The 25,088-nt window shown below is 44.3% G+C and overlaps 1 long non-coding RNA gene across 2 annotated transcripts in view; it reads left to right on the top strand.

Moving 5' to 3' along the window:
• The window catches only part of LOC144609158 (uncharacterized), a 70,618-nt gene extending 46,537 nt beyond the window's left edge, over positions 1-24,081 (top strand). The window contains exon 4 of one of the 2 annotated variants that reach the window (XR_013549290.1): positions 24,051-24,081. This is a non-coding gene — a long non-coding RNA (uncharacterized LOC144609158). Of the gene's footprint in view, positions 1-6,035; positions 6,085-24,050 lie in introns of those variants that run through there. The other variant, XR_013549291.1, reaches the window with a different exon arrangement.
• The last annotated feature ends 1,007 nt before the right edge of the window (positions 24,082-25,088 follow it).

Below are 25,088 nucleotides of genomic sequence, written 5' to 3'. Positions count from 1 at the left end.
TTAATCGCGACAAGTATTAAGCTGTTGCACTTTTGGGAAGTCAGATAGGGGTAGGACATATACACAGTAAACTGTCGAACACCAAGGAATGTTGGTGAACCTGGAGGTTCAAATCCATATAATCCCTCAAATGTTAACTCAAGTTGATTTGGTGCTGAAGAAGGCATATAGCATCTTGCCTTCATACGAGCATCAAATATAAAAGTTGAGACGTTGAAAAGTTGAGAGTTGAGACAATTATATACCACAACACTGCTTTGATTACACGAGGTGTATCGTGTGTTGTTTTGGATGTTACACTACAGAGTGGATATGGTTGTGCTGCAGAGAGTGTGGAGGAGAATCACCAGGATGTTTTCTGGATTGGAGGACTTTAGTTATGGGGACAGATTACACAGGCTGGCTTGTTTTCTCTGGAGCAAAGGAGGCTGAGGGGTGGCCTATGGACGTGTGTAAAAAGGAGGTAGAGAGAGATGGTTGATTGTTCAACAAAACTCACCCATGAACATGCCAGGTTCCTGAGGTATTACTGAGTGAGATTATAATAAATTCTCACAAATTCAATTAAATTGTCAAAGTGCCATCATAAAATTTGCTGCTTTACCCATTTGAGACTTATTGCAAGTAGAATTGAGCAACTTAAAAAAAATTTTTCATTACCTCTTAACCTTGTAAATTACATGCATGGAGAAAGCTACCTGCATCTGATTTATTTTGTTTTAGCGGTTTGAACAACACTAAAGCAGAGAAAGTATTTTCTCCTTGGGCTGCTAGACAATTGGCTACAAATATCAATTCCATACCTAGCCCAGTTGCCGAAGAATTCTACAGCAGTGTAGTACTCACTTTTGATGGTATCGTTGTCCCAGAATAGATCGGCATGATTTCCAAACCAACTATATCTGTGAGGGAAGGCGGATCATTTGCAATAACTCACAGCACCAACATGCAGAGTCAGAGGGCAATTGAACCTCTACCCAGCAGATTGATTAGTAGGACTGGCTGTTACAATCCCTGAAGTTTTGCACTGCAATTGACTTGCATGGTGCTGTTCTTGGGGATGACCACTAGGTAATGTAAATATTGACCCAGTCTTTTTGTCAAAGATGCCACAGTATTTTAATACTTACTGATCAATTTGAATGTAGTGTAAGAAAATAACTGCAGATGCTGGTACAAATCGAAGGTATTTATTCACAAAGTGCTGGAGTAACTCAGCATCTCAGGAGAGAAGGAATGGGTTTATTCACAAAATGCTGGAGTAACTCAGCAGGTCAGGCAGCATCTCGGGAGAGAAGGAATGGGTGACGTTTCGGGTCGAGACCCTTCTTCAGACTGAATGTATTTGCAGACTCTTGGACAAAGGCTTCTCCCAGCTTGTAAGAAAATATCACAATGTCTTTGCAAAGCCTCTTTAGGAAAATGTGATTGCATTGACAAAATACATGTATGGATACAACTGGACTCAAGACAACTTGTTGTTGTATTAAATACTATCAGTAGGATAGAAGACTGCCAGAATCTTGTTCATCTGTTCCAATAATTTAATTAAAAAATTATTTTATATAATACTACCATAGAATGGATAGAAATTACTTTGACAAAAACAGATGAAGACATTACTTATGTTTAGCGATGATATCATGGTATGGTTTTAACCCGAAATGACTTAATCCCATACTTAAAAAAACATGAAGTGGTGAAACGTCTCACTGCTTTAAACCACTATCCCCGTAATGTCTTGGGTAAGAATAACAATTTTTCGCTGGTTTACATTAAAGTTGGGCTGGTTACCTCTCACTTTCCTCATATTGCAAACATTATCCGAGCTGGGAGAGCGGGCAGGCAAGAGACCCATTCTCTGCAAATTCAGCACGTTGCTAAGGGAAGCACTGAAGCTCGGTGGAGACAACGCAAAAGCTTTGTGGGGAAGGACTGCAGTCTAAGGTCCATCTGCCGCTGCACCCTGAGTGACTAAGCCCTCTGTAAACACCTCTCAGACATCTGATATTGGTATTGCCCCAAGTCTCATGAATGGCAATGGTGCTCTGCATGTGGAATGGTATGGGGTGTCAAAAGTTATGGGGAGAAGGCAGGATAATGGGGTTCGGAGGGAGAGATAGATCAGCCATGATTAAATGGCGGAATAGACATGATGGGCTGAATGGCTTAATTCTGCTCCTATAACTTATGATCTTATGACTGGATAACACTCTCAACGTAAAGAAAGCCATTTCCTTTTTTCTATCTCTTGCATATATTCTTTCTGAATGCAGCTTATTTTTGAAATTTAAAAATCCTTGTAAACAAATGTTGAGAGTGATGAAGGAGCTATCTGGCTTAAACTGGCTTCCGACCTGGCTTGTGATCTATCTAATCCTTTATCCGACTGACAAGCATCAATCTCATCGATTTCAATAATACTTTCAAAACATTACATGCGACAGAAGGATTCTGACCTTTTCATTAATTGAGAAACCTATTTTTGAATGTCGTTGGCTTTAAGCAATAGATTCTGAAAATGATGTGCTCTCATAAGCCTTTGCTAATCTAATACCTATTTGGATTTATGTGGCTTATGGCTTATTCAACTTAGTAAGCACAGCTAATTCCAAGAGCAATTGGTCTGTCCATGCAGCAAAATAATTCTAAACCTCAGCAAGGGAAAGAGGACTAATTTCTGCTTTCTCCAAAGAAGATACATTAATCTGCTTCGGTATTACTCGGAAAACATTGCCAGAAAAGGTAAAGAGAAAAGTCATCTTGCACCAGTTCTTCCATGAACACTCCAGCTGGAAGTATTATAGACAACGGTCACTTGTCTTGGAACATTCATTGCAAAGGAGCCAAGCCATTGCTACAGTTATGGTGTGTTCTAAGCAGTCCCACATGCAGAAATAACACATGAAGATGAATGCCGTGACACACTACACAAGGTCAAATGTTCCCTTCAAGGAATTTAACCCAGACTACATCCCACAGATTTTCTTTCCGGCCAACATTCATCCGTCAACTAACACAATGTGTGAATGAAACTTGTCGTGTATTTCAGGGACACTGTGACAATAGACAATAGACAATAGGTGCAGGAGGAGGCCATTCGGCCCTTCGAGCCAGCACCGCCATTCAATGTGATCATGGCTGATCATTCTCAATCAGTACCCCGTTCCTGCCTTCTCCCCATACCCCCTGACTCCGCTATCCTTAAGAGCTCTATCCAGCTCTCTCTTGAATGCATTCAGAGAATTGGCCTCCACTGCCTTCTGAGGCAGAGAATTCCACAGATTCACAACTCTCTGACTGAAAAAGTTTTTCCTCATCTCAGTTCTAAATGGCCAACCCTTATTCTTAAACTGTGGCCCCTTGTTCTGGACTCCCCCAACATTGGGAACATGTTTCCTGCCTCTAACGTGTCCAACCCCTTAATAATCTTATACGTTTCGATAAGATCTCCTCTCATCCTTCTAAATTCCAGTGTATACAAGCCTAGTCGCTCCAGTCTTTCAACATATGATAGTCCCGCCATTCTGGGAATTAACCTAGTAAACCTACGCTGCACGCCCTCAATAGCAAGAATATCCTTCCTCAAATTTGGAGACCAAAACTGCACACAGTATTCCAGGTGCGGTCTCACTAGGGCCCTGTACAATTGCCGAAGGACCTCTTTGCTGTGGTGTGCGGAACCTGGCTGCTGAATTTCCCTAACGTTTCAATGAAGTCTTCAAACATGCTTGGCTGGACCACACCTTGGCCCATTCTACAGAGTTGAGAAATGTTATTTGAATGGAAATTATTCCTTCATGACAGCACTTTCTTTGAAATAAGTCCTTATTGATTTGTATCAATTGCCAAATCCCTCTTCCTGTCACTTCTGTTCTGCTTTTAGTCCTTTTCACTGATCTGATTGTGCGGCCAGGCGTCAACAGGACGGGTAGGTTCTGGAAAAGCTCAGCTGGTCAGGCAACACCTGTGGAACATTTTGAGTTAAGATGTGAGAAGGGAAGAAAGCTAAAAAAAGACACAAAGTGCTGGAGTAACTCAGTGGGTCAGGCAGCATCTCTGGGGAACATGGATAGGTGATGTGTGTGGGAAGGAACTGCAGATGCTGGTTTAAACAAAAGATAGGCACAAAATGCTGGAGTAATTCAGCGGGACAGGCAGCATCTCTGGAGAGAAGGAATGCGTGACGTTTTGGGTCGAGATTTCTTCAAACTAGTCGGGGGAAAGGGAACGAGAGATATAGACAGTGATGTAGAGAGATATAGAACAAATGAATGAAAGATATGCAAGGAAGTATCAGTGATAAAGGAAACGGATAGGTGGTGTTTTGGGTCAGACCATCCAAAATGACACCTATTTATTTCTCCAGCGATGTTGCCTGACCCACTGTTACTCCAACATTTTGTGTCTTTTCTTGTAAAGCAGCATCTGCACTTCCATACATCTACAAAAAAAAAGTTAGTCTGAGAACCAGAGAAAATGGGGGAAGGCAATGGGTGGAATAAAGGGAATGTCTGTAACAGAGTGAAAATGTTGGAGCCATTACATTGACAGCTGAGCTCCTCCCACATTCTGAAGCCAAGCACATTGGGTGATTAATTGAACCAAAGCAGATTGTCACATGTGTACCGGTGAGTGGTAGAGGAACTAGAAGGAGATGGAGAGCTGATTAACATGGTGTCAGGACAACTACGTCTCTCTCAATGTCAGCAAGGCAAAGGAGCTGGTTGTCAACTTCAGTAAGCGTGTTGGAGTAGATGTCCTAGTCAGCATCAATGGTGCTGGGGTGGAAATGGTTGAAAGCTTCAAGTTTCTTGACATTAATATTACCAACGACCTATCGTGAACCAATGACATTGAAGTGACAAGCCAAGAAAGCACACCAATGTCTCTATTTCCTTGCAAGACTAAGGAAATCGGCATGTTTCCATTGATTCTTTCAAACTTCTACAGATGCATGTTAGGTTACATCACAGCATGGTTTGGGAGCACCTCTGCCCAAGACCAGAAGAAATTACGCAGAGTTGTGGATGTTCCCGGTCCATCACACAGACCAAACTCCCCACCATTTACTCTATCTCCAATTCACGCTGCCTCACGAAAGCAGCCAACATAATCAATGACTTGCCTCTACCCTGGTTATTCCTTCTTCTCCCCCTCCCATTGGGCAGAAGATACCGAAAGTCGAAAGCAGGCGCCAAAGACTAAAGAACAGCTTCTCCCCCTCTGCAGTCAGACTTCAGTGTGGTCCTTCCATGACCTAGGGTGCTGTTCGATTCACCTCTACCCCATAGCGGACATTAAGCTTTGTCAATGGACCTGGTGTGTAGCACTGCTGAGAACTATATCCTGCATGATGTATCTTCCCCTTGTCATGCTCGAGTTGGGCTTAATCGTATTTACGTATGGTCTTATCTTATTTGATTCGATGGCAGCAAAAATAAAGCTTTTCACTATTCCACAGAACACGCAACAATAATAAGCCCAAACCTAGAATCTGGGGGTATTGATGGGAATGTGGGGAGAATAAAGTGGGATTGGTGTAAAGATTAATTCAATAGGTGCTTAATGCTTGGCATGGACTTGGTGGGCCAAAGATTCTATTTTGTGTGTTACGTGACTCCACAAGATGTTAATAATAGGTGGCATACATTTAGGTCTGAAAAAGGGTCTCGACCCGAAACGTCACCCATCCCTTCTCTCCCGAGATGCTGCCTGACCCGCTGAGTTACTCCAGCATTTTGTATCTACATTCGATTTAAACCAGCTACTGCAGTTTTTTTTTCCTATACATTTAGGTGGTTTGGGTGGAAAAATGAGTTAGAAATTGAGGAAAATGTATTTCATCCAAAGTGCGGTGGGAGTCTGAAAGTTTGCGTGAAAGGGTGCTGGAGGCAAAACTCCACAAGCGATTGAGTTTTTGTAGCCCTTGAGTTGACCCAGAATGACCCAGACCTGGGAAATGGGAATGGCCCAATAGTCTTCTTCAGCGCCATTAATTTTTATGATACTCTGATCTCTCCTACCTCTCTCAGCATGAAGACAGATGACACAGATAATTCCTGAAGCAGCACTAAGACTCAAAGAGGGAGCAAATGTTTCCATGCGGAAGGAACGCATTTAATATTGATGACTTCTACTTTGCTGAAAAGACCAACTTTTCAAAGTATTTTTATTAAACAATGGCAGTGTTCATAGAGTCTTCCTGGAATGTAAAAGCTTTCTTTATTTGCAACCCTCTGCAGTTAAAAAGACAGTAAAGCCCAATGTTCTTTGTGTGTGTTCGTTCAAAGAAAGCAAAATAAACACACAAAAAAAACCACAATCATTGAACCAAATATATTTGTAGTGGAGGTTTAATGGAGTGTGGTGAAGAAAGAGACAGAGAGAAGACTCCAGAGCATAAAGTAGATAGCTGAAAGCATGGCCATTAATGGGGAGGGAAAATCGACCGGAGAATAGGAGCTGGTGGTTATGGAAATAGGGAGGGAGTAAGGCCAGGAAGGGATGTAACCGGGGGGGGGGGGGGGGGGGGGAGGAATTTTTAAATGGGAGCATTGAACAAGTGTAGGACAGCAAGTCTGGCTTTGTAAGAAGTTGCGTCAGTGTTTGGGACATATTCACTGAGCTGTTTTGTTTTGTCCTTTCCAAGTTTTCTTCCTTGTCGCCCTGCTCCTTCAAGCTTCAAGTGTCGCAACTTAGATGGAGGGTTTAGCAGGTAATTCAAGGTGCCAAACGCAGATCCTTGCTTTTTATAATATAAGAAAATAACTGCAGATGCTGGTACAAATCGAAGGTATTTATTCACAAAATGCTGGAGTAACTCAGCAGGTCAGGCAGCATCTCAGGAGAGAAGGAATGGGCGACGTTTCGGGTCGAGACCCTTCTTCAGGCTTGCTTTTTATAACATCTACTGAAAGGACAGTTGCCATCCCCTCATATAATGGCTCTAGATCTCTGAGAATCTCGGCCAACTGGGAATGTACTCTACGAATTGACAGATGGAATTTAACTTGGACAAGTGCGAATTGATGTATTTTGAAAAGTTGAACCAATGCAGAATGCACACAGTGAATGGCAGAGTCCAAGGGAGTGTTTCAGAAACCAGGGTTACAAATCCACTTCCCTGAAAGTGGCACCATAGGTAGATAGGTCGCTAAGGAGACGTATGACACTCTGGCCCTTATCACAAAGTTGGGAGGTCAAGTTACAGCTGTACAGGACATTGGTGGATGACACCTGGAATACAGTGTGCAGCTCTGATCATCATAACAATGGAATGATGTAATTAAGTTAGAGTGTGCAGAAGATATGCACAAGATTGTTGCTGGGACTCGAGAGATTCAGTTATAAGGAGAGACTAGGCAGCCTGGGCGGTTTCATTCTGGAGAGAAGGCAGCTGAGGGATGACCTTGTAGAGGTTTATAACATTATGAGTTGCACAAATTGCATCATCGTCCTTCCCCACCCCTCTCCCACCCCCACTGCCCTCCACCCACCAACACCCCCCATCCCCAAGATGCCCCCACCCAAAACGTCACTTATCCATGTTCTCCAGAAATGCCGTCTGACTCACTAAGTTACTCCAGCACTTTGTGTCCTTTTTTCCCCTTCAAATTCAGGGGTTGCAATGTGAGAAACAGCAGCCAATTTGGCCCAAGGAAGCTCCCAGTAACAGCATCGTGAAAATAACCAGGCATCCATTTTGTTTAGTGACATTGTTTGAGACACAAATATTTCTCAGAAGTAAACTTCCTGTGGCATGTGGCCACTGTTTCTTTTGCATACACTTGCCTAAGAAAGTGGGCTTTCAGTTTGGCATTCCGGTTCAGTAACAGCACTCTTACCTCTGATTCACAAGGTCACAAGGTCTCAGATCTCTGGAGCGGAACGTGACCTTGTGAATCAGAGGTAAGAGTGCTGTTACTGAACCGGAAAACAGCTGAAGCAGAGGTTTGGAATGGAGAGCGGTGAGAGTACTTTAAAAAAAAAAATGACAGTCCAGAATAGTGAGGTGTGTAGATGTCACAAGCAAGCGTGAGGGAAGAGTTCAAATTGATTGGGGCCATCATTTATTAATAGCTCAATAGAGGGCAAGTGGAACGCCGTCACCGCCACAAGAGGAGAACGCAAAGGTCAAAACATTCATTAAATTAGCATGAGTAAAGTGAAATAAATGCTTCCGAATGAATCAACGAGTTCATCGATTATAAAATAAGGAGCTTTGAAATAGGTTGATTGGTAAGAAGACAGAAATGTCAGAAGTTTGTGATAAGGGTAATCAGACAACTGGGGGAAACTGCAATGAGCTCAAGAGCAATCATTTTTCCTAGCATTATTAAACGAGATCAGAGTGCAGGCAGAAATAAGAGTCTCAGATGGAACGCCAATGGGAATGAAGTGGCAAGAGGACAAGAGGAGGAATGAGGAAAAGAAAATTGCTCTGAGACATTGTTATCTGGAATTCATTGTTTAAAAGGTTAGTCTCAAAGCAGATTACAATAGACAATAGGTGCAGGAGGAGGCCATTCGGCCCTTTGAGCCAGCACCGCCATTTAATGTGATCATGGCTGATCATTCTCAATCAGTACCCCGTTCCTGCCTTCTCCCCATACCCCCTGACTCCACTATCCTTAAGAGCTCCATCTAGCTCTCTCTTGAATGCATTCAGAGAATTGGCCTCCACTGCCTTCTGAGGCAGAGATTCAGTGGTAACTTTCCAAAGAGGGTTGGACACATCTTGGAAAGGAAAATATTGCAAAGCTGTGGCAAGGGGGAAAGGAACTGGGACTAATTGGATCGCTCTTTCAAAGTTCTGAAAGGCATGGAGGATCAAACTGCGTCTGTTCTCTAGCATCATTCTATGATTCAGTGAAGAGGAGGTGGAGAAGATTATTAATTAACTATGCAATTCGTATTATTGGAATTTGTCACACATGTATTCAGCTGGGATTTTCAACCCTGACATACATACAGACAAGCTAACGTGCACTGTGTTGATGTACACATCTGCATGCACACTTATATTTGACATGCAAGCTCCCATTCTATCTCGCACACATATTCCTACACAGTTACTCACATCCACTACCATATACACACACACACACAATCACACACAAACATTCATACCCACACTATTTTTCTCTCCATCCTCTCACATGCACTCATCCCAGATAGTGATCAAAGGACAATCAGAAACCATAGCTTTAAAGCACAGGACTGCCTGCAGCATAACCTACTGTATCATCGTCCCAGCTGAAACCCACTCACCACAGGAGTATTGCACCTGATATGCTGTTGGTTTGCTGCACACTGGTAGCGTATTTCTCAATGGTCTGAGTCAGCACTTAGCAACCTGCAAATGAGAGACTTAATTGGCTGCAGTCTTCAAAGTTGTAATATAAACTGGAGAGACAAATAAAGACTTACAGGCAAAGTCTGATCTGGCACATACAATTGCATAGAGTTGCGTGCCTAATAATTAGAAACATGGAAACATAGAAAATAGGTGCGGGAGTCATTGATGACGAGACAATACTTGTTTATTGTGTGCAGTCCTTTATCAGAAGCATACCCTGTCTTAACTGAGGAGACCAAATCTGCACTCGGTACTCCAGGATCCTGTTAACTAGACCATTTACATTCTTAACTGCTTGCTGTTCCTGCATGTTTGCTTACAGTGTCTGTTTACCAGGAAACTCAGATCCTTTGCACAATAACAGTTGCCAAACTATCACTGTTTAGCGAATGCTCGGACTTTTTGTCCCTCCTACCAATGTGGATAACTTAACATTCATCCACGTTATGCTACATCTGCCTAGTATTTGTCGATTCGCATGTCCAAATTGCATTGAAGCCCTTTTTTAAGATCCTCCTCACAACTTATCATTCCACACATTCAAAGTTAATGGCAAACTTTAAAATATTACATTGGGTTCCTCAGCCAAAATAGCCTGTGACTATCCGGGGCACATGCACGAATTGCTGTGGTATCTAACCGATCATCGTCTCGCCGACTTACTCCCATTCTTTGTCAACCAATTTCCAATTAATTTTCAGCTTTCAGGGTGAGTATATTCAAAAGGGCAGGTGGTTTAGGAGATGAAAGGGGGACCTGGTGGGCTGCTGCCAAGAATGGCGGGAGGCCGCTGAGAATAATGGGGCTACCCGGCCGGGTGGGGGGGGTGGGTCACAGAGAATGAAGGGGGGACTCAGCGGGGGGCACTTGCTGCCACGTGCAGTGGTGGGCCTGGTTCACCACTGCAAACAGAACCTAAGTCTGAAGAAGGGTCTCGACCCGAAACCTCATCCATTCCTTCTCTCCCGAGATGCTGCCTGACCTGTTGAGTTACTCCAGTGTTTTGTGTCTACCTCCGATTTAAACCAGCATCTGCAGTTTTCTTCCCTATAAGTCTGTTGGATGAACTTTTTGTAACTTTGTCGGTGCCAGAAACATGGTTCTTGTGCACTGCCTAGGTGAGTTCTGCCGTGTGATTTTACCGGGTTGCATGCAAAGCAAAACATTTCTCTGCACCTAGGTACATGCGGCAATAAGGTATCATTGGATTGAATCATTGATTTCACCTCTCTCCCATCTCTCTCAGCTGTAGAGGTTCGGAAGGCATCGAGCTTTGGGAGAGAAGGCCAATCAGGAGTTGAAATTGTAAAATTCGGAGATAACAAGATACTGCTGACTAGTCTAGTGGCAGGAGAGTTGGGGTCAGAATTGAAATGTAGGTCTTAGATGGCGCCTACATGTGGTCCTTATCAACCTCCAAGATGACAACGATGGTTGAAGAGTCTGGAACGGTTGCAGCTGCCAGGAAAGGGCATTGAGTTAGACAGAGAATACACAGCATCTGCTGAGGAACAGACTTCATGTTTCAAGTCAATGATATAACATCAGAAGGAGGAGAAAATAGAAATTAACCAGGTTTTAAATTGCAGAACAAGGTAGGGACAAGGTGAACCAAGGGTTTGTTTGTGGCACAGCGGAGACAAGGGGAGTAAATTATACACATTGGGGTATTGTTGGCCAAGAAAGGATCGTGAAGGCTTGTTAACTGGAACTCCTCTCTCTGGTGAAAATCTAATTAGAAGATTTAGGAGGACACAGGAAATAGAACATCGTAGCTGTTAAAATAAAAGAACGCTGGAAATGCCCAGCAGGTCAGGCAGCATCTGTGAAGAGTAGAAAATTGAGATCATAATAATTTATTGATCTTTCATGAGATCTAGACATTTCTGGTAGAAACCATAATTATTGAAATATATAAATTATTGAATTCATTGCCAGCACCAATGATGGGGACCAAGGTCAAAGCAAGAAGCAGGCAAGATTGAGGAATGAGTTACTCCATTTGTATCGACAAACCAATGAAGAATAGGTTGTGGTGCCCAGGTAGTCCACACGGCCACGACGTTTATCCATTTTATGAACCACGTTTCCCAGCGCATGTTGGAGAGGGGCTTTTCAATATCAAAAATGCAGCCGAACACTGGAAATCAGTTGTTCAGGCCTCCAAGTGCACAGGACGGACTAACCCCAATGTGGAGGGTTGGAAGAAGCAGGGAGCAGAAGTACTTTGGGTCCAAACAAGACTGCAACGCATGGAAAAGTAAAGTTAAGTGGAGTGAAGTAAACGTTACCAGGCCATCCAAAAAATTAAATCACTTGGCATTCTTTTTATGCATGGATAGAGTATGGGAGTCTCGGCCATCCTAGTTGAGTGACTTGCTGGGCCATTTTAGAGCGCAGTTAAGCATCAGTAACATTGCTCTGGGTCTGATGTCACACATAGACCAACCACCGGGGCAAAGACTTGCATGTTTCCTCATCTAAAGGGCTTTAATGAACCATATGGGTTTTTATGACAGAGATCTAGAAACAAGGAACTGCAGATGCTGGTTTACAAAAATAGACACCAAGTGCTGGTGTAACTCAGCAGGAAAGGCAGCATCTCTGGAGAACATGGATAGGTGACATTTCGGGTCAGGGCCCTTCTTCATGATAATCCTGTAAAATCGGAAATTTATTTAATAAATAAAATGATTCCGATGGTACGGTGGAATTTGAGATCATATCTCCATCTCAGTCAGGAGTAGGATGGAAGTCTGATCCCCAATGTGGAGCACACGGGATCAGCCACACTGAGGAAACTTGACACCATGCACACTAAAGCAGGCTGGCTATGTGCTACCTCGTCCCCAGCAGTCACAGCAGATTCATTATTGGCACTCTGTGCATGCAGTGGAATAGAATGCAGCAAAATCACCAAATTTCCTTCCAACGATCTCAGCCGCCACAGTGGCATCACCAACACTACCACGTTCTCATCCCAGTCACACACAATCTCGATTTGGAAATACATTGTCTATTGCTCATTCTAATCCTACACCTTTGAGCTCCCTGCCCAATAACATGGTGGGATTACTTTCACTGCCTTGACTGTGACTGTTCAACAATAGGGCAAAGTGGCACAACAGTTGCCTCACAGCGCCAGAAATCCTGGTTCGATCCTGACCTTGGTTGCTATTGCTGTCTGTATGGAGTTTGCATAGTCTCTCTGTGACTACCTGGGTTTCTTCCAGGTGCTCTGGTTTCCTCCCACACCCTAGACATTTATAGACTAATTGGCCACTGTAAAGTGCCTCTAATGTGGGGGAGTGAATGATATAACATCGCAGAATAACATAGAAGTTGTGTGAACAGGTGATAGATAGGTGCGCACAATGGGCCTAAATACATGCTGTCTTTCTAAAACCAAAACTAAATGCCTTCTGAAGAGCAATTCTTGTTCATCAGTCACTTAAATTTAGCATGCAGGTACAGCAGGCAGTGAAGAAAGCCAATGGTATGTTGGCCTTTATGACAAGAGGAGTTGAGTATAGAAGCAAAGAGATCCTTCTGCAGTTGTACAGAGCCCTAGTGGGACCGCACCTGGAGTACTGTGTGCAGTTTTGATCTCCAAATTTGAGGAAGGATATTCTTGCTATTGAGGACGTGCAGCATAGGTTCACTAGGTTAATTCCCGGAATGGCAGGACTGTTGTATGTTGAAAGACTGGAGCGACTAGGCTTGTATACACTGGAATTTAGAAGGATGAGAGGGGATCTTATTGAAACATATAAAATTATTAAGGGGTTGGGCACATTAGAGGCAGGAAACATGTTCCCAATGTTGGGGGAGTCCAGAACCAGAGGCTACAGTTTAAGAATAAGGGGTAGGTCATTTAGAACGGTGATGAGGAAAAAAAAATTCAGTCAGAGAGTTGTAAATCTGTGGAATTCTCTGCCTCAGAAGGCAGTGGAGGCCAATTCTCTGGAGCTACATAGAGCTCTTAAAGATAGTCAGGAGTCAGGGGGTATGGGGAGAAGGCAGGAACGGGGTACTGATTGTGAATGATCAGCCATGATCACATTGAATGGCGATGCTGGCTCAAAGGGCTGAATGGCCTACTCCTGCACCTATTGTCTATTGGATGGACTGCAAGACATTAGAAGAATGATCACCATGGGCCATCTCTCCCACGAATTGTTAAATCTCTCAAGATTCTTGTGAGAATTCCTTACCACTTATTGAAAAAATGTTTTGTATTTTTGAAAAGCTGGCATTAACTATTCGAAGCAGGAAACTGGTGCTGTGTCAGGCTTGTTTGCTTCTTCGGGAATGGGTCTTCAGTGAAGTTAAGGTGCCTTCGCCAGAATGGGGAGGAGGGAGAGCCAAGTGCCAATGGCAACAGCAAGATCATTTACTGACTCGAATGAATACAGTGCGCCATCAGAGGCCTGTCCCAGTTTTATCTATGTGAACACCTGTCACTGCACTTAACTGGAACGCGAAAGCGAGGACATTGTGAGCCCAAACCGAAGCAGCGGAATAAATCCATTATCAGTTAGGAGACTCAAGTCAATTCCATGTTTATTCCTGATCAAGATTCAATCTGACAGCGTTCCTGAACACTTCAACATGATTTCACAGCAAATAGCAAGGTCGATGTAACCGATCGCGCCCCACTATCATTGTCCCGTTAGTTAATTAATTAAACAGCAACTAATATCTCTCCACCATTAAATCCCACTCTGATTTCACAAGCTGTCAAGACCTGGGTAGAATTACTTCCAACGTCTTCCTAATTCACAAAGACACTTCTCACTTGAGAACTTAGGGGAGGAAGGGAAAAAAAAAACGCTGACATTTTCATTTAGCATCATTGTTTCTCGACACTTGATATAATTTGCAGCGTTTAAAAGGCTTTACCGCGAGGAGCAGGGCGAGTATCATTGTACAGGATCAATACTATTCATTGCATTGCGCCATGCCTGCGATGAATCTGATTGGCATTCTCGTAAGCCTTCAAAACCAACGTTTCCTACACTTTCTCGTTTAACGCCCCTTTAACACAAACCTTGGGCTCTTTACCATAGTCCACCCTTCACTGTTCCCCACGTTAATCACTGGGCTAAACACTTGTGGGTGTCGGCGTTGGGATTTAAAGCACAACCGTGATAACATCAAGGAAATCTGTGATAAACTCCAGGAGGAGGAAAAGAAAGAGTTCATTTTACCAGCAGGACTTGATGCGTTTGATTGAAGGGAATTTGAAAACATATTTTCCGAGTTCAACTCCACTTGTGTGTCTAAAGGAGCAAGTCGTTCCACCCCTTCTAACCTGTCATTTGTTTCCAGTGATTGGTTAGTTAAGTGAGATTCCATGAGGCACATGAGAAACTCTTGCCCGGAGCTCTGCAATAATAGATATCTTCAATCGTCATTACGAGGATCTGCTAATGGCTTTCCGGCTCCTTCTCACGCTCCAGTCCCCTTCAAACCTACTTCCACTACAATTAGAATTTAATGAGACTTCTTGGACTCGTCCTTCAATCAAAAAAATAATAAAATAGCAGCGGTTCTTTGAATAATTTACTCAACATCACTTGTAGCAGCATCTGATGAGTTAAAGGGGAGAGAGAGAGAGAGGACAGTTGACTCTTCCTCTCTCAGTAGAAAAGGCTTCATTAATGTTTCATTGCCGGGGCCGGCCAGGATGAATGCAGTCTGGTAAACATCATCTCAGCAAGTGACCTTGCTTTCCGCCCGCCCTCCGAGAGCTGCCTGCCTGCCTGCCATCTGTTTGCAATGAGTCTATCTGCAACACCCTTGACAGGAACGAGAGAGGGAGGGGAGTTAAAGACTTTTAGAAAGAGCAGGGGGACAGGGTGGAGATTATGGTGAAGCCACACTTGGCTGGGGCTGCATCAGGTATCAATTCGCTCAGAGCCCATTAAGCCTGTGTGTTCAGTCAAACAGCTGGTACACACAAACCATCAGGACCAGCACTTTCATGGAGTTAATTATTAATAGTCCCCCCCCCCCCACACCAATACAACGTAACTGTATTTAGACATTTAATGCTACATCAAGAGTGTGCATATTCTGTTGTGCTGCTGCAAGTAAATAAATCATTGTTCTATCTGGGACATATGACAATGAAACACTCTCCACAAGGCCTCTCCAAAGTGAAAAGTAGTAGGTGTGGTCATATACACCATCCACATATCCTGCTGCCTCGATTGCGTCATGTTGTAGGCGAAGGCGAAGGCGCACACTATTTGTAACAGCTGGAGCGGCGCTTTAACAGAAGCTTACATGTATTTATGTTGTTTTCATAGTCCTGCAACATCAGATGAATTGTTTTGTAACGACAATGCAGACAGGCAGTTTGACCCAAGAAGCCAGCTGGTGCTTATCATTCATGCATTGTACCAGTCCTTCTGCCTGGGTGACCACACACTCCCCAGACTCCTTTTTATTCCCCCTTTTTTTTCTTGAACCATGTTTAAATATGGACATGGTCTCTGTTTCAATCACTAATTCCAGCAGCACTTTCCCAGTCTTGCAACCTTTTCTGTGAAACAGCAGTCTTGTCTGCTCTCAGACTTAAATCCCTTTACATTTAACCTTTTAACTGTGTCTCCTTGTACTCGATCACTCAATGACTGCAGGCTCATTCTTTCTATCTGTCCCTGTTGAAAGTGTTCTGTGAACCTATGCTAAATTGAACTTTAAGGCTGTAACTTACCATTCATGTTGGCAGGAAGTGAGCAGCCTCATTTCTGGTTGACCTTTCTTGAAGATTGACAAATTAACTCGTTTGAAACAGGCCCACAATTGTTCGGGCAACACTGCGATACCACAAGATCACATCAAACATTTCCTCCTCCTTATTTACTGCTGGTGATTTCAGTGTGAAGTGTTATACAAATATTCTTATCAAACAGTGTGTTGATTCTAAAGGCAAGCAACTGCAGATGCTGGGAATCTGACATTAAAAGAGAAAATGACAAACAGTCAGCAGGTCAGGCTGAAGAAGGGTCTCGACCCGAAACGTCACCCATTCCTTCTCTCCAGAGATGCTGCCTGTCCCGCTAAGTTACTCCAGCATTTTGTGTCTATCTTAGGTCAGGCGTCAACTTTAGAGAGAGAAACAGAGTCTGCGGCTGACTAGCAGTCTGTCCGTCTTTTTTTTGTTGAGTGTCGGTGTTGGGATGATTTTTATATATATTTTTTTGGTTGTGTATGTGTGGGAGGGGGTGGTGGTGTGTGGGGGGTGGGTGTGGGTGGGTGGGTGTGGGGAACTTTTCTCTTCCTCACGGCGCGGGGTGCGGCTCGGCTGCAGGGCCTAACATCCCCCGGTGCGGCTCGGCCGCTGGACTTTACATACCCCGGTGCGGCTCGGCCGCTGGACTTAACAGTGCCCGGTGCAGCTCGGCTGCGGGGCTTAACATCGCCCGGTGCAACTCGGCTGCGGGACTTTACTTTACATCGCCCGGTGCAGCTCGGCTGCGGGGCTTAACACCGCCCGGTGCAGCTCGGCTGCGGGGCTTAACACCGCCCGGTGCAGCTCGGCTGCGGGACTTAACACCGCCCGGTGCAGCTCGGCTGCGGGACTTAACACCGCCCGGTGCGGCTCGGCTGCGGGACTTAACACCGCCCGGTGCGGCTCGGCTGCGGGATTTAACACCGCCCGGTGCGGCTCGGCTGCGGGACTTAACACCGCCCGGTGCAGCTCGGCTGCGGGGCTTAACACCGCCCGGTGCAACTCGGCTGCGGGACTTAACACCGCCCGGTGCAGCTCGGCTGCGGGACTTAACACCGCCCGGTGTGGCTCGGCTGCGGGACTTAGCTGCGCAAGGCTTGGTCACGGGCCTTTCATCGCCCGGTTCGGCCGCGAGACGTTTCAGCGCCCGGTGCGGGGACTGTGCGGGTCGGTCGGGGACGAGCTGTCTGTCCGTGGGCGTGGGGAAGAGAGTGGAAGTTTTGTTGCCTCCATCACAGTGAGGGGGTGTTTGGAGTCACTGTGATGGACGTTTGTGTTGGGGTCATGTGTCTTGTGTTCTTTTTTTTTTCTATGACTGCTATGTAGTTTCGTTCGGTACTTCGGTGCCGAACGACAAATAAAGCTCTGTTATGTTATTTGTTCAGGCTTAGGTTTATTAGATTTAGATTTAGAGATACAGCGCGGAAACAGGCCCTTCGGCCCACCAAGTCCACGCCGCCCAACGATCCCCGCACATTAACACTATCCCACACACAATAGGGACAATGTTTACATTTTAACCGGCCAATTAACCTACAAACCTGTACGTCTTTGGAGTGTGGGAGGAAACCGAAGATCTCGGAGAAAACCCACGCAGGTCACGGGGAGAACGTACAAACTCCGTACAGACGGCGCCCGTAGTCAGGATCGAACCTGAGTCTCCGGCGCTGCATTCGCAACAAGGCAGCAACTCTACCGCTGCGCCACCGTGCCGCCTTATTGAGGCATGTACAGCGAAAAACCTTGTTTTGCCTCCTATCCAGAGAGATGAGAAATACCATATCATACATTCAGCGCAAACTCGCTTGAACCACTATCTCACTGCAGAATATAGTTCTGTCACACTTTGTAGCTCATCAGTTGTTGTTTTTAATTGTAGTTTTTAGAAATACAGCATTGAAACAAGCCCTTTGGTCCACCAAGTCCACGCCGACCAACGATTAACTGCACAATAGTTCGACCCAACACACTAGGCACATTTTACAGAAGCAAATAACCTTCAAACCTGTACGTCTTTGGAGTGAGGCAGGAAACCGAAGAACCCAGAGAAAACTCATGTGGTCACAGGGAAAACGTACAAACTCTCTCCAGACAGCACCCATAGTCAGGATGGATGCCAGGTCTCTGGCGCTGTGAGGCAGCAACTCTACCATGCACCAGCTTGCTGCAGATGAATCCATATGTGAAGTCCAATGTCCTCAATGGAGTAGAGGTGAATCAGTCAGTACCCTAGGTTATGGATAAGAAAATAACTGCAGATGCTGGTACAAATCGAAGGTATTTATTCACAAAATGCTGGAATAACTCAGCAGGTCAGGCAGCATGTCAGGAGAGAAGGAATGGGTGACGTTTTGGGTCGAGACCCTTCTTCCTGAGCTTATAGATGGTCCATTCAGAAGCCTGACAACAGGGGTAAAAACTTATTCTTCTCTGGTGGTGCATGCTTTCAAGCTGCTTCTGTATCTTCCGCCGGGCGATACAGCACATTCTGCCAGAGATAGCCAGAGTGGGGCAAGTCTTTGATCCATTGCCTGCTCTTTTCGTATGGATGCAACAATGTTGATTGAAAGTTGGACGCTGCAGTGGTAGAGTTGCTGCCTTACAGCGCCAGAGACCCAGGATCAATCCTGACTACGGGTGCTGTTTGTATGTTCTCCCTGTGACCTGCTTGGGTTTTCTCTGGGGGCTCTGGTTTCCTCCCACACTTGAAAGACTTGCAGATTCGTAGGTTAATTGGCTTTGGTAAAATTGTAACTTGTCCCTAATACGTTTAGGTTAGTGTTTGTGTGCGGGGATCGCTGGTTGGCATGGGCTCGGTGGGCCGAAGGGCCTGTTTCCATGCTACATCTCTAAATTAAACTAAATTTCATTGCTCAATGTAACTACTTTCAAGAATTGTATTCTCAGTTATCCATTAAAACAATTCCTGAGGGGGGAATCTAAAACATACACATGATGTGAATTGAGGAATATGCCATATGGGAATGGCGAACTATATACGTAACAGGACATCTTAGATCTAGTATTGTGTTATGAGGAAGAATTCATTGACATTCATATGTGAAAGGATCTTTTGGGGAAGAGTTATCATAATATGATAGAATTTATTCACAAAATGCTGGAGTAACTCAGCAGGTCAGGCAGCATCTCAGGAGAGAAGGAATGGGCGACATTTCGGGTCGAGACCCTTCTTCAGACTGAACTGGGAATGGCTGATCATTCTCAATCAGTACCCCGTTCCTGCCTTCTCCCCATACCCCCTGACTCCGCTATCTTTAAGAGCTCTATCTAGCTCTCTCTTGAATGCATTCAGAGAATTGGCCCCCCCACTGCCTTCTGAGACAGAGAATTCCACAGATTTACAACCCTCTGACTGAAAAAGTTTTTCCTGCTATAAAGAATATTGCAAGTAAGCAACAGTCTTGGAATGTTCAGTAATTCAAATTAGGAAAGAAAATCGACTGGAAAAATAAATGGGATTAAAAGTAATCAATGCCCCTGAGGTTGAAGCTCTCGACCATGGGATTTTAAAAGAGGCAACTGCAGGGATGCAGCGATGTTAATCTACCTGGATTCTAGAATGGTCCCTGTGGACTAACAATTAACAAATGTAACCTCAGTCTTCTTGCAAGAAAGAAGGAAGTAAACTGAAGAGTATAGGCCTGTTAATCCACCATTATTAGTAGAGAATTTGGAATAATATATTATAAAAAATGTGGTGAATATTCGATATGGAAATTCACATTTCGATAATGCCGAGTCAACATGGCCACAGGGAATGGAAATCATGATCGACAAATCTATTAGTATTTTTGAGAGTGCATTTGCAAGTTTGAGTAAAGACAACCAGTTTAGTTCGGTTTTTTCAGAAGGTTCTCCATACAGTGCGTATGGGAGGTTGTCATGGCCTTGACAGAATGTTGTCTAGGACATGCTACATGCAGGTGTGGACTGTTTCAGTTGCTACGGAGTTATGAATCCTTCCCACTGCCACCCAGCTACCCAAGTACCAATCACCTCTTTCACATCCTATTCCCAAGGATGCTGCCATGCAGGGCCGTTTTTACAGCATTATGGGCCCCCGGGGAAACCAGTGTACTGGGGCCCCTACCGTTACTCTCCCCCACCCCCTTTTCCCTACCAACCCCCCCCCCCCTGTCGTGCCGGCGAAAAGCACTTACCGAAAAGCACTTAGCGATGGACTTAGGGTGCTACATTGTTGCGAAAAGCACTTACAGATCGCTGTGAGAAGCACTTAGTGACCGAAAATGTTGCGAAAAAAGCACTTATTGAACCTACATTTTTAAAGTAGTATTTATTTATTGCAAGTCACTTAACATACACAGATCAGCATGGGGCCCCTATGCTCGTGGGCCCCCGGGCAAGTGCCCATCAGGCCCATGCGTTAAGACGGCCCTGACCCTGCCATGTACTCTTACTGCTTTTGACTTTCCTCTTTTTATCTTTTGTAAATGGCACTAAAATTTGGTGGCCTGTGCAAGACTTTCACTGTGCAGTGCATATGTGACAATAAAGAAACATTGTAATCCATTGTTGTATTCCATTGCAATCCATTGTTAACTATTCCTCATTCCATTATTGTACTTTAACATTCTTTTGCACTAGTCTGGTTTTGAGTCACTCTTTCACTATTCTACTGCTCTGCATTCATCATTGTATTCATCAATACTGTAAGTGTACTGATTACTCTGTGAGCTTCATGTGAACAAATAAATTAATTGTACCTGGGTGCGTTGCATCATGACAATAAACAAATTTACAATCAGATGGCCTTTCCATCGTCAAAGGTAAGGACAACGTTATTACTACTATAAAAATAAGTTGTTATACAAAAAGCATTGCACAACACAGTACATGGGCTGCCAGCCAACAAAGCATTTATTTGGCAACTCAAGTGGAATATGGAGTATGAAAGAAACTTTTAATAGAAAAATCGCAAGATTGTCTGGTGTTAGACACAAAAAGCTGGAGTTCTGTGCATTCCTAAATCAGTCTATGCCAATGGTGGAATCTTCAGCTACCTTCAGTCTTTGGAGTTGACATTTTGAGTTGCTGCAACTCCTACCTCCTTAAAACTAGTCTTCAACTGCATCTCCTCAAACCTTTTCTATTCCCAAGCAATTCCCAATTCTTAAATCCCTTGATATGTTAAACACAACCTGTAATTATTGTTGGGAAGCAAAGCTTTGTTCAAATTTTCCAGTTGACTTTTGGATTAAAATTAGGGTTAATTACATTTAGAAAAGGAAAGCCAAGAGTCCATGAACACATCCATTGGCAGAATGGTGGCAGAGAGAGAGAGTCAGCCGTGTCCATATTACTGAATATCTGTTCTAGGCCCAGCTTTCATAAAGAAAGCTCATCAATTCTCGACTTCCTCAGAAGTTTGAGAAGATTCGGCATGTTGCCAGATACTCTATCAAACATCCACAGACACACGCTCGAGGGCATACTGACTGGTTGCGTCATGGCCTGGCTTGTTCATTTGAATGCCCAAGAACAAAGAAACGCTGCAGAAAGTGATGGGCATTGCCGGGTCCATCACAGGTATTGATATTTCCACCATCAAAGAGGTGATGCATGAACAGTGACTTCTCTAACTCCAAGTACCCCTTGCTTGCCCTCTCTCTCCATCCCCTCCCCCTTCCCAGTTCTCCCACCAGTCTTACTGTCTCTGACTACATTTTATCTCTGTACCGCCCAATCCCATGACATCAGTCAGAAGCAGGGTCTCAACCCGAAGCGTCACCCATTCCTTCTCTTCAGAGATGCTGCCTGTCTCGCTGATTTACTCCAGCGTTTTGTGTCTATCTTCGACCCCAACCACAACCCTGCCTCAGCACAAGAACTATAATGTACTTTTTATATGTAGCACTACATCCTTCAACTTGCACTGTTGGGGCTTGGTTACATTGTATAACTTATTTATTATATTATTGTTTATAGTATTTTCATTTTTTGTATTACTGGATTAATTTGCCCATAAAACTGCAGCAAGCAAGCAATGAAACATTTCTGATTCTCTTGGTCTGGTTTATTATGTCTGGAGGTTTTACCTGAGTAGGCCCACTTGAGATGATGGATGGCAGGACCTAAAGATGCTAAAAAGAAACAAAACCGTGGAAGGGAAAAAACCCAGAAACGTGAAAGAATTAATTTGCCCCATGAAAGGCAAAACAGGGGAGATAGGAAGGAAGGTAACATGCAGAAAACAAAGACAAAGTTTTCGAAGGTAGACACAAAATGCTGGAGTAACTCAGCGGGTCAGGCAGCATCTCGGGTGAGAAGGAATGGGTGGCGTTTGACAGTCGCCGGCAGTCGCCTTAAAAATCGCTTAACCGGGACAGGCCCTTAAGTGCGCAAGCCCACTGGGTGCGATCACTATTTGACGGCAGTCTGTTAAATTGCAAATAAAGTCAAGCAAGGGAAAGACAATAGACAATAGACAATAGGTGCAGGAGTAGGCCATTCAGCCCTTCGAGCCAGCACCGCCATTCAATGCGATCATGGCTGATCACTATCAATCAGTACCCCGTTCCTGCCTTCTCCCCATACCCCCTCACTCCGCTATCCTTAAGAGCTCTATCCAGCTCTCTCTTGAAAGCATCCAACGAACTGGCCTCCACTGCCTTCTGAGGCAGAGAATTCCACACCTTCACCACCCTCTGACTGAAAAAGTTCTTCCTCATCTCCGTTCTAAATGGCCTACCCCTTATTCTCAAACTGTGGCCCCTTGTTCTGGACTCCCCCAACATTGGGAACATGTTATCTGCCTCTAATGTGTCCAATCCCCTAATTATCTTATATGTTTCAATAAGATCCCCCCTCATCCTTCTAAATTCCAGTGTATACAAGCCCAATCGCTCCAGCCTTTCAACATACGACAGTCCCGCCATTCCGGGAATTAATCTAGTGAACCTACGCTGCACGCCCTCCATAGCAAGAATATCCTTCCTCAAATTTGGAGACCAAAACTGCACACAGTACTCCAGGTGCGGTCTCACCAGGGCCCGGTACAACTGTAGAAGGACCTCTTTGCTCCTATACTCCTATTGGCAGCAAGCTGTTGGTTTTCTATGGCGAGTACTGATTCAATACAACCTTCAGAGGTCGCTCAGTCCACCTTGGCTTACGCAATCTCCCAGTTGCCAAACATTTTAACTCCCCTTCCCATTCCCATACTGACCTTTCTGCGTAGAAAGGAACTGTAGATGCTTGTTTACACCGAGATAGATGCAAAATGGTGGATTAACTCAGCGGGACAGGCAGCATCTCTGGAGAGAAGGAATGGGTGACGTTTCGGGTCGAGACCGTTCTTCACTCAATTTGAAACGTCACCCATTCCTTCGCTCCCGAGATGCTGCCTGACCCGCTGAGTAACTCCAACATTTTGTGTCTACCTTTGATTTTAACCAGCATCTGCAGTTTTCTTCCTAGACTTAAAGTTTTCACTGGTCTTTGTCCTGGACAGATATCAACTTGTTTGCCAGCTGCTTCCATTTCCATTAAGATAAAAAATGTTGTTGAACACAAGTATGCATTTGAGATTAGCCTTCAATTATGTGCTGAGTGGTAATGAAACAGTCAGGTCTTGTCAGATGCCCGTCAGATCCCTTGGCCCCTGAACAGAAAACATGCTGAAGACACACTTTAACTAAAGTTACCGCAGTTTCTCATTGAATGGTGTGAACCATGCAAGGGATTAACAATCCAATTAAATGAATGCAAGATAATTATGCCGCCTTAAAATTGTCTTATCCAGTGAGTAGATAAGAGTCATATCTTGTGAATTCAGAACCTCCAGAGAGTTGATGAGGAGACAGTGTCCTCAATATATATACGCGTGGAAACTGGAGCAGGATGTTCTGAACATCATTCTTGCTCCACTAATTTTGTAATTGTAATTTCTATTCTCTGCATCTTTAGCATACTGAATCCCAAGGATAAAGAGATGAAGCAAGTGCAATGTGCAAGAACAAAACACGTCTTTCTTTCGAAATATTGTTCTTATGTTTTTCTGTTTGCACCCAGTGGCAATCTTTTTTTTGTTGTTGGCCGTGATACATTTCTACATCAGTATTTATCACGGAAACCAAGCATGTTAATCTATCCGCACAGATACTCATTCATGCTCCTTCACACCAAGTGAGAATGCAAAGGAGATACAATGGACTACAGACAAATAAGGGACACAAAGTGCTGAAGTGGGTCAGGCAGCATTTCTGGAGATCATGGACACGTGCTGTTTTGGGTTGGAACCCTTCTTCAGACTGAAGAATGTGTCACAGATTTGAAATTCAGTCTTTTGGAAGTCAATTAAAGTATTTCAACTTTTTGTCCTATCTTGTTTTACTTTGTGGTTCTCTTTGTTGAAGTCAGTGTCATATCGCATGGAAACAGGCCCTTCAGCCCAACTCGTCGATACTGACCAAAATGCCCCATCCAAGCTAATCCCATTTTCCCGTGCCTGGCCAATATCCTTCTAAATATTTGCTACCCATGCACCTGTCCAAATGTCTTTTACATGTCTTTTACAGGCCAATTAAAACTGAGGTGAGAAGGAACTTTTTCACCCAGAGAGTTGTGAATTTGTGGAATTCTCTGCCACAGAGGGCAGTGGGGGCCAAATCACTGGATGGATTTAAGAGAGAGTTAGATAGAGCTCTAGGGGCTAGTGGAATCAAGGGATATGGGAAGAAGGCACGCAGGGGTTATTGATTGTGGACGATCAGCCATGATCACAATGAATGGCGGTGCTGGCTCGAAGGGCCGAATAGCCTCCTCCTGCACCTATTTTCTATGTTTCTATGTTGTTATTGTACCTCCCTTAAATACTCCATTTGGCAAGTCAAACCATATTCCCACCACCCTCTGTATGAAAATGTTATTCCTCGGGTTAGACAATAGACAATAGGTGCAGGAGTAGGCCATTCAGCCCTTCGAGCCAGCACCGCCATTCAATGC

This window comes from Rhinoraja longicauda, chromosome 33 (assembly GCF_053455715.1).
Source record: "Rhinoraja longicauda isolate Sanriku21f chromosome 33, sRhiLon1.1, whole genome shotgun sequence".
In the NCBI taxonomy this organism is placed as follows: Eukaryota; Metazoa; Chordata; class Chondrichthyes; order Rajiformes; family Arhynchobatidae; genus Rhinoraja; species Rhinoraja longicauda.
The sequence above is the reverse complement of the archived record's forward strand: the minus strand, read 5'-3'. Positions and strand labels throughout refer to the sequence as shown.